The following is a 14450-nucleotide window of genomic DNA, read 5'->3' on the forward strand; positions in this document are numbered from 1 at the left end:
CACCAGACAAGACCCAGGGTGTAGACTGTGCAAAGAGGCCCCTGAGACGGTCCAGCACATAACTGCAGGGTGTAAGATGCTGGCAGGGAAAGTATACATGGAACGCCATAACCAAGTGGCTGGCATAGTATACAGGAACATCTGCGCGGAGTATGGACTGGAAACCCCAAGGTCAAAGTGGGAAACACCTCCCAAGGTGGTAGAGAACGAGCGAGCCAAGATCCTGTGGGACTTCCAGATCCAGACTGACAGAATGGTAATGGCGAACCAACCAGACATTGTGGTGGTGTACAAAGAACAGAGGAAAGCCGTAGTGGTGGATGTGGCAATACCAAGCGATGGCAACATCAGGAAAAAGGAACATGAGAAACTAGAAAAATACCAAGGGCTCAGAGAAGAACTGGAGAAGGCTTGGAAGGTGAAAGCCACAGTGGTACCTGTGGTGATCGAAGCACTGGGGGGAGTGACCCCCAAACTGGAGGAGTGGCTACAACAGATCCCTGGAAAAACATCCGACATCTCAGTCCAGAAAAGTGTTGGAGCACAACACAATGTTCTATGTCTGACAATGGTTTGCTTACACATATTCCCATAATTTATTTATACAACACAGAGCATCTTATCACCTTTCTAGAAACTATCTACAGAGATCTCAAACCTGAAGAGAAGAGAAGAGAGGGGTAGGGAGATCACCTGCCAAAGTATGTGATAGTTTGGGACAATGTGAGTTTTCATCACTCCAACATCATCAGGCATCAGGATGGAAAGTTTATGATCACCAGCCACATAAACAAATTACCCTCCTGGTCGCCATTGTCCAGTCTCTTGCAATCAAACAAAAAGGTGTAACTTACATTTTACAGTAATTGTCATCAAAACTGTAGCCATAGTTGACATCAGAACCTCCCTCCAAAGCACACAGTTATATTAACTATATATTATATTATACCCCAGGGCTTGATATTCTGACGCCACTGACATGTTCAATGACATAAAGACTTAGTTTTGAGAGATGAACTAAAGATTTTGAGCAAGTTACAGGCTTTTGCAAGAAATCCATAGAAATCCATTTGCTGTTTATCCAAATTGTTTTGACAAATGCACACACATATTTACAAACTTCAATTCTGATCTGAGAATTGTACTAAAGCGACTGGGAAAAACTGTAGTAGCTCAGTGTTCCAACATCCAGAAACGGCAACTGCTATCACAACTTGAGATTAACGAGGTACAACACAAATGCTAAAAACTGTAATACCCAACAGCTGGTAAACCTGCTTCAGCAATGTAGACATGAAGTTAGTTCCTTGGTTTGTAAAACATTTCATGGGGAAACACCAATCTCGATTTGGACCAATGCAAATGCAACAGCATTTGCTTTAACACATTTCAATGGGAATACTTCTAGGTATTTGGGAGCAGAATCTGTAATAACTAGTATATAACTTTCCAAGTTTATTGCATATCAAATACATACAAAAAAGAAAAAAACATTCACTTTTACTGAAGGAAAAACACCACCCCAAACTAACCCCTTAAACACCATCGATAAAAACAAAACAAAAACACTGTCAATAAACCAAAAGCAACATAAGCGCTTGTTCTTATGTTGCTTCCGGGGGACCAATTTTCCTTTTTTTCATGCCAATTTTTTTGATCATTTAGACAAATTTTCCAACCTTTGTGACCTAGTAATTTTGTTTAGTGCAACAGGATAAACTACAGCACTGTGGTGACATACATGTATAAGGCAGACAACCTTTTTTTTCATCAAATGTCAACAAACCCCTGCAGAGATTGAAGACGTCCAAGCAAACATCCAAGTGACAGGTGTCCACATGACAGGTGTCAGGTGCCAGGCATCAGGCAAGCAGTGTCCAGATGATCCCATCCAAAGGACAGGTGTCCTGGTGTAAATTGGTTATTTGCTGTTCAACTTATCTTTGTCACATAGTTTTTATAACCAAATTAAATACATTTGAATTTAGCTTGGTGCAGGCAGTGACTGACAGTAACATACACAGAACTCAGGTGCAGAAGTAGAAGAAACGCAAGGGATGCAACGTGGAAACGTAGTAATAAGGTTGGTGTTGGTGGTTCTAGTTTTAATGGCGGCATTGTGTTTTTGCGTAATATTGCATATAAAACAAATCTGATTAATTAGGATGTCACAAACTTTTTGCCATACAGTATTCTATTTTACATGTGTCGCTTCACTTCTGCTAATTCACACTATGTTCTTGTAACATAAAATACTACAATATTAAAAAAAATGTTTTTGGACTGTGTATAAAAACATATACACACATATTCCTTGAACTTTGGAACTGAGAAATCTGCAATAGGTACATTTCATGTTTTTCATGACTTCCAGACATGTCACTAAAATCTTCATCCTCCAACGGTTCCCATCTTCTCTTCTCCGTCAACTTCACTAATGCCTGTTTCAACTTCAACCCAGGACGCTCCATCTTCACCATCTATACTATTGTCATCCTCCTGCTCGTCCTCCCTCTCTGCATCCTGGTCCTGCATCGTGGTCTACAGCAATGGTGGAAACCGGGCAGAATGGCAGCGACGTGTCACTCTGACAGCTTCACCTACCACATGGTCATAATAGAGCTCATGAATGTCTTTGGCGCCAGCATGTATTGTGCTAGTATCTACCTGAATCCCTTCCCACTGTCAGGTGTGTGGATGACATGTTACTCCTTCACGTGGCTCGGAGAGTCTTTTTTTCACATCCTGCTCTGTTTGGACCTATACTTAGCTGCCGTTCATCCTGTCACCTACTTCAGCTTAAGAAAGCGCAGATGGGTCATGGTCAGACAGGTCGTTATCGCCTGTATTTGGTTGTCCTGCATCATAGGGACAGTTTTAAATAGGTCAGGAAACACATGCTTCGGTGCTGAATCGGGGTTCGTGATTTGCTGCCTCGTAGTCATCTGCTTCTGCAGCCTTTGTGTTCTCCGGGTTCTGAGTCGTCCGGGCCCGGGTGCACAGGCTGGGGACATGGTGAAGGTGGACCAGTCAAAGCTCAGGGCGTTCTACACCATAGTGGTCATACTGGGAGTGCTGCTGTTGAGGGTGACTTGGCTCTTGGTGTGGACTGTGATCGAACTGTTTAACAGGGAGGTCGATGATTGCATGGAGTTTACGTGTGAAATATGGATCAACCTTCCTGGTACTTTGGTGCTACCGCTGCTGTTTCTACAGAAAACTGGAACGTTGGCCTGCTGGAAGAGCAACAGATGAGAGTAATACTAGGTGTGATAACAAGAAGTATGAGTTCAAAATGATTCCACAAAAACAAAACATGCACAGAACACAGTTCTACTCACATCATTTCGAATAATAATATTTTGTGCCAGGTGACTTGGTTAAAGAAAATGCTGCATTTATTCTTAGAGACGAATGTGATTACTGTATATATTATAGATTAGTTGTGGCTCCACGTACCTTCTCCAGTTCTGTAAAGCAGACTATGCTTCTTTTTAGTGTGTGTGAAATAAAATCAACTCATGTCTTAGTTATATTCTGTCATCACTTTGTTTAATGCAAATAAAATGTATTTGAATCTGACTTCAGGTGTTTTTACTGGTTAACTGCCTTGTTGTTTTATTTAATATTAAATACTTCAACTCATTACGCTTTTAAAAAGGTGCAAATAGAATTAAATACTCAAAGTCTCCTATTGACTGTTCACATGAAGCCTGCAACACCTTGAGATTATATTTTTATCCTTATTTTTCCTCTTCATATTTAGTATTAGTGAGAAATACTCACTAATGGAAACTATAGTAACAGTCAAACATGAAGGTGGCACCTGGTGGAATATTGTAGTCAATAATGTAGGTGAACATTCACCTCTAATTGCAGTTGAGTCTGTTTGCTTTACCTCCAGCACCAGTCTACACACTTAAACTGGACATACTATTAAAGAGGGTTAGACTATCTTTTTATATACTTCAGCAGAGCACAGCAGTGATTGGTAGAAGCCGCTCACACAGGTGAGACTTATTATTTATGCAAATTATATTGTCTGGATTTAAATTTGCCACATTATGGAAAAACAATGCGACCAGTAAGTACAAGGTAGGCGTCCACAGTGAGGAGATGCAGACGGAGCTCAGCAGCAAATTCGCATAAGGTTGGTGTTCACTGCTTTGTATTATGTAGTACAATAAGGACTCATCTGTTCATTGGGCTAGAGGGAGTGAAGTTCAAACCAAAGCTCCCAAGGAAATGGTTCAGTTCCTTCTTGAATCTTTGTTTGCTTAGACGACAGCCTACGTGTATGTAACACATTTGCATTAAGTAGCAAGAACTGACTTTTAATAGTCAGTCAACTTAGATTTGTGTAGTCAAAACATGCTTTAGCCTCAGGACGCTCTGTTCTTAGACCAGAGTCGCACTGATTTACAAAGAAAGCCACAGGGGAATAAATAAAAGCCTTCTGACTCAAAGATGCAGTAGCTGAATGTTTGCTGTCTTCTCATCCTTCAGACATGCCACTGATCTCCAGCCTCTCCTCCAATGAGTCTGCACCCAGCTCTGCATTGTATTGCCTCATCTTTCTGCCCAACTCGTGGGTCTTCACCATTTTCATGCTCACTAACGCTCTCCTCCTCCTCTCTCTCTGCGTCCTCGTCCTCCACCACGGTGTCCAGCAATGGTCGTCCCCTAAGACGACAGGAGCGACTCATTCTGACCACTTCACGTACCACCTGCTCATAATGGAGTTGCTTAATGTCCTGGGGACCATCATCTGTTGCTACGGCATCTACATGACTGACGTCATCATGCTGAATGTGTTTTACTGTCTTTTCTCTCTCACCTGGTATGGAGAGACCATCTTTCACATCCTCACCTGCGTGGAGCACTACCTGGCTGTCGTCCACCCCCTCGCCTACCTTGGTCTGAGGGAAAACAGATGGATCCGCCTCAGGAACATTAGCATCATGTGCATCTGGCTCCTCTGCTTGGCACTGACAGGTGCGGTGGCTTTGGACATCAATACGTTCCCCGTGGACTTCCCCCTCCTGATTACTTCGGTGATCATTATCTCCTTCTGCAACCTCTCTGCCCTCTGCAGCCTGGTTCGCTCCGGTCCTTTGGACAGGGAGAGGGTAGACCAGCGGAAGCAGTCGGCATTCTACATGATCGAGGCCATTCTGGGAGTGCTGCTGCTGAGGTGCGTCTGGAACCTGGTGTGGTCAATGCAGACTCTACTGCATGTGAAGATTAACAAATGTGTGTGGTTCCTAGCAGATGTCTGGATTAATCTCCCCAGCAGCCTGGTGCTGCCTCTGCTGTTCCTGCAGCGAACTGGAACCTTAGCATGTAGCAAATATACATGAGGAAGATGTTTTTCTTACATTAGCACGACTGAATGAGCAATACAACAAATGTGTATCCGGTCAAAAACGATTAGAAATCAATAACATGCTGTAACATGTTTTATCAAGATAGTATGAGCATGTAGCAGGATGTATTCCCAGGATTTCAACTAAATTTAACATCAACCTCAACCCTGATTCATGACGATACAGAACATACAAAGTAAGTCTCCCAGTCACTCTTTAGTGATACTGTATTACCTTTATACAAGCAACCCCATAATTATCATTACCCATTGCTTTCTACTGTCATCTACATAAGAACATTACTTTACGTTAAATAAATGAACATCATTGAAGAGAATCACTTGTTTTATTTGTTTGTTTTATTTTAATCCTGCTGGGCCAAATATAAAGATGCTACATATGTTATGGTGAATAAAGTAATGCCGAGAAGACCAGTGATTAACTGATTAGCTTGTTTGATGTTTGATGAGTCTGTAATCTCAAACTAGTGATTATTTAAACGGATAGCCTGTAAACACCTGTGCCTCAGCAGGACACACCCTGGGGTGTCAGATGTGGTCATAGTCTTCCATGTTATGTCATTTTCTATTGAAAACTGATTAATTTCCCACTAGTTTCATTATGTTGCACACAAAACACCAACACTACATTAACTAATTTACACACCCATAAGGAATGGGCTGATCAGAACTTATTAGCCCATTTGTACGGGCCAGTAGGTGCCTGCTCTACCTACTCGCTAACAGCTAGCTAAGTTGCTACGTTCAGCGACTTCGTTATTGTGCTTAGGGTTAGGGTTAAATACATGTAAGGGGTGGGGGTTTAAGGTTACAGTTAGCTAACACAATACAGCTAGCTACTTGCTAATTTATGCTCGCTAATAAATCAAAATCAAAAACTTTCATGAACCTTTGCTTGAAAAAAATAAGAAGTCCAGCCTTGAGAGGGACTGGACAAACACCATGTTTAGACATAAGGGTGTCCATCAGTGCACGTGGCTGTAGGACACCCTAGACCATAGGAGTTCAGGGAGGCCATGGAGGAGGTTTACTGTATCATTCAGCCTCAAAAAGATTCTGGTAAACCGTTCGACTCCTTCAGGAGGGGAACCTGCCTTTTCTGACAGGTTGATGTCGTTAATGTGAAGCCAGGTACCCTCCACCTACAGACCAGTAAAAAAGTAGTGATGAAGTTGGCGTGATCTGGTTACAGGTAAAACTTTCTCTAAGTACGGTCGCAAGTCCTCCTTTACGTGCAGCCAGAAGGCAAAAGTTCAGAAAAAGTGTGGACTTACCGACAGCCATGCAAGTCTCTGTTACACACAGAAAGGTTAGCTCACGACATCTGATGGAGTCCTTAAGCATGACGGTCACCAGGGCTATCCTGGCAGGAGCTGGAGCTGGTACAGTGGCCGTCTGTTAAGTTCGAGCCAGTGGACTCAAGTTGTGTAAGTTCACCCCTTGCCAACTGGGATTGGGAAAGGTGGTGCGGTGAACCTGATCCCCCTCATACGAATTGATGACAGAGACCAGACCGGAGCTGATCAAATCCAGCCATGAGATCAAACGGTGTCAGTATCTTCAAGGAAGGCGCCCGGGGAGTGAACCAATCAGGCCTTTAGTTTCACTAGCAGGCCGCTGCACTTTCCCTGACGTTGGTGCATGGTACAGGTAAGCCGGAGGGGAATGGGGGGCAGAACTCCGTGCCTTTATATTATAAAAAAAATCTGAGGAGACAGATGGCAAGCCACACACACTGGCGCCATCTTGAGTTTTTCTAGGATTTTCCTAGTTTTTCTAGGATCGGAGAAATTGGTCTATAATTTTGGAAGTTGTACTTATTGTTGCGCAAACTTAAGAATTTTTGCTGTTGAGTGCTGACCAAATTATTTGTTTAATGAGCTTTTTATTATTATTTTATTTTTTAAGTGTAAAAGTTACGTATTTGAATGTATATGTATGTGTATTGTGATGCACATGTCTGAACATTTATATTACAACGGTTTGACTTCATTTACGCCTAAATGTATACGCCACAGCTTTTCCAGTTATATACAGTGGGGCAAAAAAGTATTTCGTCAGCCACCAAATACTTGACCAAATACTTATTTTCCACCATAGTTTGCAAATAGATTATTTAAAATTCAGAAAATGTAATTTTCTGGATTTTTTTTCTCATTATGTCTCTCATAGATGAGGTTTACCTATGATGTAAAATATAGGCCTCTCTCTTTGGTTTACTTTAGTCATCTTTTCAAGTGGAAACTTAACTTGCACAATTGGTGGCTGACTAAATACTTTTTGCCCCATGAACAGAGCTGACTAAGCGGATTCTTCTTTCTGCCTCAAATAAATGTCTCACTCGCCAAAGTAGATTGTAAAGATGTTGCACTCTTATGTGCAAACCACACAGGAGTAAATTAATTCTTTTACTGAAATTCAACTATTTATGCTTTCTTTCTGTGCATATACAGTCCCTTTTAAACTCTATTGCTCTTCAAATACATTCACATACATTTAATATCAGCCTCGGTCTTTTGTATGTTCTACAGTACTTAAGTAGTTCTGCATACTTTCAGCTACAAAAACTAATAAAATATCAAAATATTCAGCTTTTTAAAGAGACAAAGACTTTTTCACAGTTCAGCAATTACCTGCACATGCTTCTTCCAAAGCTCCAACTTTATTTAAAATTCAATGGCTTCCTCCAGCTACTTTCAGTTGTTTTCAGTTTCTCTGCAACTTTAAGCTACTGTTTTAGGGCTGAAACGCACAACAATTTAATTGTAATATTTACAATAGTGCAGTTTTGATACATTAAAGGTCCACGCACACCCTTTTTTCCATGCTACACAATGCTAAAGAATTGAACCTTGATGTCTCAGTAACGTGTCTGTAACTTTTCATGCCAAAAAGCGCTATAGATCGCCCACCCGGCCCGTCTGAAAACGTGTGTTTTAAGCTCTCGTCCACTATGCTATGTTTTAGGCGTGTGTTGCAAGCCAAGTTGATCGCCACACCGCTTTGAGGAAGCGCATAGCCGTGATCCGCAGTGGGAATCAAAAGTCACGGTCACTGAATCCACTGTAACAATGAAACTGGCTACCTCGTCCTCGTAGTGGAGTTCAACCATATGTTTGATCCAAAATCTGACTCTGAACTCAAATGGGAGGCTGTTGAAGTGGTTACACTTCGACTGGCGCAAGGCACGTCTAACTGGCAATTTTACATTTAATTTATTTTATTGATTTATAAAATAAGCAACTTGATTAGCTGCTAATGCTAATACTAATGGTTGCCATTAAGCAGCCTGAATTACAACAATTACAATATTCTACAACAGAATATTCATAACACAAGTACAGCTTGTTTGGGAGCATAGCTTGATAAACTAATATAAACTCATTTTTACATGTTTTTTTCTTTCTCGTTCTGCTGCTGTGTCAAAATAAGTTTTCCATAATGGGTCTTCAGCTGCAGCTTATATTTTTCCATATTTGTCTATAAGTGCCACTGTAAGAACAGTGAATGCCTACAGAGGCATGGTGTGACAGCAACTGTTGCAGTCAAGATACAGTATTGCATGTGTTTAATACTTTTATTAATGTGACATGGTATTTATAATTAAAATTTCGATAAATCTTACCTCAAGATGCCTGAACCAGTTGTCAAACCTACTGTCATGTGTGGTATGATTTGAATGTGTATTCATTACAGAACACATTTAATGTACAGTATATCAGACAATTACTGTCAGGTTTCTGTGTTCACTTCCTGTTTTATTGTCATAGTCCCGGTTTCCAGTCTCATCCTGTTAACGCTAGCATTACTTCCGGTTATCATTACAAGCACCTGTCTTACATTTACCATTACTTAGCAGGATATTTAACTACCACCTGTTACCACAGTGATCCGCCAGATTGTTGAATCTATGTCTTCACGTTCCAGCAGTCTCTCGTTTAGCTTATCCTGTCTCCGACCCAGTTCTGTATTCCTACCGATTCTCGTCTGATCCCTACTGGTATAGTAAATTCCTTGTTTCTGTTGCTGAACTCTGCCTGTTACTGGACCTGTTTAAGCCTGCTGATTCAAACACTGAAATCTGAGCCTTCTGGTATTGACCCACGCCTGTTATCGGAACCGTTTACGCCTGCTCCCTCTGTGCCTCAATCCTGTGTTTAGCCGTGTATTACCTGGACTGTCTGTGACTTAGAGTTCTGTATTAAACCCTTGAATTTTACCATCTGTCTGCTGTCTCATCGCTGTGCACTTGGGTCCGATCTCTGCCGAAGCCTGACAATTACACATGCTTGGAATAAATAATTATCTCAGAATTTCATTCAACATTTTACTATTTACAGATTAATCATAACGTACCTAGGAACTCTGGTTTACAAACATAATTTTGGTTCTAAATACATATTGACCTAATATATTTTTATTGGTTTTAGTAAGACGTATGACATATCAAGTGCTAATATATAACTAATAGAAATGTAGTTATTGTTTTTTTTTTTGAATTTGACAGTGCAATGTCTGTGTGTATCTCAAGACATTGCAGGTATCTAGTCTAGAGAAGTCTTGTCAGCTGGTGCTGGGGACTTCTAGGGTGAAGAGTCCAAGTTGTCATACTGTCATCCCATCTTCCCTGGTCTTGTGGATCAGAGCACTGTTTTCTGAGGGACAAGGCACCTATGTTGGACTTAGACCACCTGTGAAATACCTAAATTATTGTTTTCATGGCAATACCTGAATAAACGTTGAAATATTATAAAACATTTGTCTTTTTTTCTCCCTTAAAAAATGAGTTCAGTGAAACAGCAATAGTCAAAGCCAACTTTATTGTCAACCAATGCACCAGCACTATAATGCTGGATAAGTTACCTTCAACAACAAAAATACCACAGGACCTAACACACTTACTGTACAATGGACATTAATAAAAACATGAGACTTTGCTTTCGGTTAACACAGGACTTCTGCCTTTTTTAGTTAACACAGGACTGCAAATCAACACAAGACTTTACTTGACTTAAAAATCTAAAGTGGTGTTATTTTTTAGAAAACTGAAAACCATTTGTTGTCTTAGTTTTATATATTTTATACAATACCCTGTGTTACTGTAGTCCAGATGTTATCACAGGTTCCAAACAGTCAGTTTGTGGCAGCACAGCCAGTCTTTTGGGGTGCATCAGTCCGTTTGAAAGGAGCGAATTGTCTTTTGTCCAGTAGTTTGAAGCAAACCATTAAGCTCTGGCGTTCGTCTTCCATCAGGTAGGAGCTTTTGTTTAGAAAATGGCTTAAGACGACTTATATAATTCTCCTCCATCTTGAGAGTTGGGAAATAAGCTAACTGAGTTTGTTTGCTAACTCACCGGAGCAGCGCCAACGTCACTGGCGCAAAGAGGTGCCTGACAAAAAAACAAAAAACAGAATCCCCTGACAGTAGCAGTCAAGCACCTGTCGGCTTCCGTAGAGGTGTTTACTTATGGAAATTTTAAGAAATTTCAAAAAATGTAGAGGAAATACATTTACAATAAAATAAATCCATAAAGTTCTCCCTTCTTGCTCCGCTGGTAAAATGAAAAGGCGGCGATGGTTGGAACAACCTAACAACGGAGCACTTTCTGAACCCTAATGGCCCCTCATCAGTTTTTGTCACAGTGAGTCACTGAAACGCATTGTTGCAGGTAAATTTATCCAGGTTTGTCTGGGTTCTGTGAGTGGTCTAAAGACCGGAGACGTAGACAGTCCGGGAAATTTGAAACCTTGCTCTTGGATAAAGTCGCAAAATGTGAAATGAGTAGGGAGTGCACTTCTTAACAGACCAGGAGTGTCTTACCATGAACCACGAAGTCATATAAATGTACCAGAATGTCCAAAAAGTGAATTTTGCATGTGCAGGGACCTTTAAGCAATATTTCATCACATTCAGCAGACACATTTTCTTAATCAGTTTGAAATTCAATTACTTCAGGTGAGGCAAGAAGGTCCTGGGCTCAGCTTCCTTCCAGATGTGTCCTTGAACAATTCATCTCACACTCGCTCCCTGGGCACCACACTGTGGCTTCTGATTCATCCGGGCCCGGGTGCACAGGCTGGGGACAGGGTGAAGGTGGACCAGTGAAAGCTCAGGGCGTTCTACACCATAGTGGTCATACTGGGAGTGCTGCTGTTGAGGGTGAATTGGCTCTTGGTGTAGACTGTGATCGAACTGTTTAACAGGAAGGTCGATGATTGCATGGAGTTTGCGTGTGAAATATAGATCAACCTTCCTCGTAGTTTGGTGTTCAAAGAGAGTCATATATATGGGTATTTGTCAAAATTTGATGGGCTGTCAATCACTCTCCTCCACTCTTCCTGATCTCCTCCTCTCTGGCTCAAACAATACTGGGCATGATTATATTAGATTAGACTAGATAGATTAGAAAGGACTTTACTAATCCCACAATGGGGAAATTCTTTTGTTTAGAGCAGCAAAAAGACAGTAGACAAAAACAAAAACGAAAACATTAACTGTGCAAAAGAAATACACGGTATAAGGTAAAGTTAAGTACATTTTTAAGAATTAGGTTTAAAATATTGGCAGCCCAATGTTTAAAAGAGGTTAATGCTACAATGAAGGAGCGCATTGAAAAAAGTGGTCCTGACTGAGGCCCAAGCAGCAACTGCTGGATGAGGGATACCTTTGCTTGCGTCATCTGTAAAAGTACATCTTTAAACACCCTTCTTATATAATTTCAATGCACTGATTTTCTTCCAGAATCAGAAACATATAACACAGAAATAATTTTATAATACATTTCTAGGAAATTGGGCGGCACGGTGGTGCGGTGGGTAGCACTGTCGCCTCACAGCAAGAAGGTTCTGGGTTCGATTCCCGGAGGCGGCCCTGGTGCCTTTCTGTGTGGAGTTTGCACGTTCTCCCCGTGTCTGCGTGGGTTCTCTCCGGGTTCTCCGGCTTCCTCCCACAGTCCAAAGACGTGCATTAGGTTGATTGGCTTCTCTCCATTGCCCGTAGGTGTGAGTGTGTGAGTGAATGGTTGTTTGTCTATGTGTTGCCCTGTGATGGACTGGCGACCCATCCAGGGTGTACCCTGCCTCTCGCCCGTAGCCAGCTGGGATAGGCTCCAGCACCACCCGTGACCCCGCACTAGGGAGTAAGCGGTTAAGAAGATGGATGGATGGATTTCTAGGAAATTATCAATACTATTGCCAGAGTACAATAGTCAAACACCTGGCTGCTACTACTGCTTTGAAAGAATTGTACATATTAATTTTAACAAACCTTCCTACATATTGATAACCAGGCACCAGGGCCTGTTTCAAAGGATAATGGCAATTGCATGTCATTGCAAGTATTCAAGTATATCAAATTTCTGAATTTCTCAGTTATATATCTTGGTTTAGGAGTAAAACCCAAGTATATCAGTTGTTTTCTTAAAACACTTAAAACAAGTTTTTTAACAACATTTTGTTTTCTTTCATAATTTCTTTCTGTTTATTTAGTTTAACTTCAGTTTTTAGGAGGAACCTAGAAACCTTCCTTGGCATGAATTCACCATGGTTTACGTAACTGTGCTTTACGCCCCCTTGTGCAAATAATTGACTTAAAGCCTATTATGTAACTTTTGTATTGTGGGTCTAATAACAGCGTAGACAACGGCCTGTAGTCTGTAACTTTACTAGAACTGATACGTTGTCACAGTGTTCCATACATGGTCTTTATATTTGTTCTCTTCTTCTACCGCTCCCTCACAGATGCCCACATCCCATTACGGAGATCACCATCTCACTCTAGTGATGAACTAATGTAAATGCTCTAACATATACACATTTACACCTTAACCACTATGTTACAGTAACCTAGTTCTGTATCAGAATTGCACCAACGGACTATAACTCAATCACTAATAAACTTTCCAAATTAACTGCCTTCCCTTCTATATGGTGGATGCTGGTAAGCTCCAGTTCTCGTAACTGTTTGAGAAGGAACCACAGTTTTCTAGTCCTGTTTTTTGTTCTTTGTTCTTGGACCTCTTGAACCTGTAAGAATGAATAGGGCTTTTGTGTCAGGTTCAAGGATCTGTTCCACACTCTTTCATAAACAATATGTCTGCTCTTTTCTATGAAATTAAAGTCATAGAATGGCTGGGAGAGGCACCAAGAAAATTGTTTTGTCATATGTACTTTTTAGTAAACATTATTGATATCAGGCCTTGCTCGACCTGTTCAAGAATTATGAGAAAAGAATTAAGAATGCCTTTATTAGTCCCACAGCGGGGAAATTCCCATCAGCAGCCAGGTTACCCGGCGCTAGTCCGACAGTGGAAGCAAATTAACTAACTAAAACTAGTTGAGTATGTTAGTTTAAAAAGAACATTACTCCCTTTCACATGACACTAGACACTAGCTAGATACTAGCAACATACTGTAAGCTGATTTTAGCAACGTATAATGTTGAATCCAAAAGTTAACTGCTGCAGAGTGAAAGCAACATTTTCATGGTAAACACAAAACCCACTGAATGAAACTGACAAGCAGCTAAAGACAATTAAAAGCAGTTTGGTTTGTTTCACTTGATCACAAAATATAAGACAAATAAACATCGGATCTCAGCTGTAAAACATCTGACCTGTTTCTTCATTTGTTCTGAAATCAGAGTGATGTCACCAGGGTCAGAGTTCAACATTTAAACACTGGACTGTGTCAAAATATGTTGACATTGTATTTCCTCTTAACTGAGAAAAAGAGGAGTAGAACAGGAACCTGTAGCTTCTAAAGTAAAAATAAAATGGGTAAAAGACATTGTTAAAAGATTTGTTGGTCAAGACGACATGATTTAATATTACAGGTTCTGTTTTAACAGGATATTAGTAATAAATGTTATTCTGTTAAATAATAATAATGTTGATAATAATAATAATAATGTTGATAATAATAATAATAATAATAATAATAATAATAATAATAACAACAACAACAACAACAACAACAACAACAATAATAATAATAATAATAATAATAATAATAATAATAATAATAATAATAATAAAAAGATTTTAAATGAAGTATCACCGTTGTA

Source organism: Betta splendens, chromosome 2 (genome assembly GCF_900634795.4).
Source record: "Betta splendens chromosome 2, fBetSpl5.4, whole genome shotgun sequence".
Taxonomy (NCBI): Eukaryota; Metazoa; Chordata; class Actinopteri; order Anabantiformes; family Osphronemidae; genus Betta; species Betta splendens.